Raw genomic sequence first — 1,467 nt, forward strand, 5'->3', positions numbered from 1 at the left:
CTGTTCCCCGCTCCCACTCTCTTCCCACCAGCCTTGCCTTTCACTGCACCTCGTTCTCTGCCTCTCCCATCCCCCCCTCTATCTCTCTCTCCTCTCACTCTCTGTGTCCTTATCAGTCTTTATCAGTCTTCATGATGCGGCGGGGTGGGAGTCAATGGTTGACTTAGTGGAGGGTCAGTTTAGTATTTATCAAGCTTTCGTTTCAGTCAAGTGTTTCTGGCTCGGTTCTGGGTTTTTATCTTATCTTTGAGGGTAAATGACTGTCATATTCTCAGATATCCAATTTATGAGATCAGATGGCAAATGTTGCAAACTTGCGCAACCTGCTTTCGTTCTTTTTGGGCGACATGCGGACGAATCGGGGTACATTATGTGAATCATCGTGACATTCCTATTGATACATTTCGGAGTTGGGTCTGAATTCTTTTTTGTTTCCAATTTAAATTTCCCTGTCAACAACAATGTGACGGAATGGCGGTCTAGCGGTGTCTGCGATGATTTCGAACCGCATTCAGGGTCAGTCCGGTCTACTCAAAAGATAATATCCTTCACTCGAGTTCAGGGGAATCTACCTGCCGAGGGGCCTCTCAAAAGTTTCTCGAGGCTACGCTGATAGTAACGCCTGCGACTTGCTGGGTAGGCCAGCCCGGCAGACACCTGTGTGGAATCGATGGCCAAGCCCTGATCGGCCAAGAGAAAAATTGAAATAATTGAACAGTTTTGATCTTGATTTGGTCTCAACGGGGTCTCTATGACAAAAACTTCAATGAAATCCTAAATTAGGTATACCAGGATGGCTGATTATCCCGCGCACTTTTGTAGTCCATGTTGTAGTAAGTGTACCACCGCATGCAGGCGGGCGGGCGGGGGTGGGGTTCGGTAGGGAGCCTGGAGCTTCCTTGGGTTCGACTATCGTCGCTGACCACAGCGCCTTACGCCAAGAATTAGCTAAATGAGCTAATGCATTTGCTAATATGACCTTAGATTAAAATATTAGCTCTCCTATAAATTCTTAGCCAAGAGAGCTAACATATTAGCTTTCACAAGTAGTTAGTTTCTTTACTTTGCAGACAACTGTCATGGCTAAATTTGTTTTAGCTCTCTTAGCTAATAATTCCCTAGGAGAGCTAATATTCTTAAAGGCCGCATATTAGCGAATGCATTAGCTAATTTAGCTGATCCTTTTTTCCCCGTGCGAGTAGGCGACCCGCCCGCACGTGTGCATGCGGTACAGAATAACTGCGAAAGTGCGGGGCGTGAATCAGCCACCTGGTATATGAAATGCTATGGAACTGGTCATGAGCGAGCACACACCGACACGTCCGTGCGTCCCGAGTGCCTTACATAGCCTTACATAGGGAGTTAGGCTAGTCTTTTGGGAAGGCGAAACAGATAGGGAAAGTCTTTTCGGGCAGCAAAACACGAGGGGGTTTTCACTCGAGATTTCCGTGCACACAGTATTTCGTA

This window comes from Frankliniella occidentalis, unplaced genomic scaffold (assembly GCF_000697945.3).
Source record: "Frankliniella occidentalis isolate FOCC.00 unplaced genomic scaffold, Focc_3.1 Scaffold25, whole genome shotgun sequence".
NCBI lineage: Eukaryota > Metazoa > Arthropoda > Insecta > Thysanoptera > Thripidae > Frankliniella > Frankliniella occidentalis.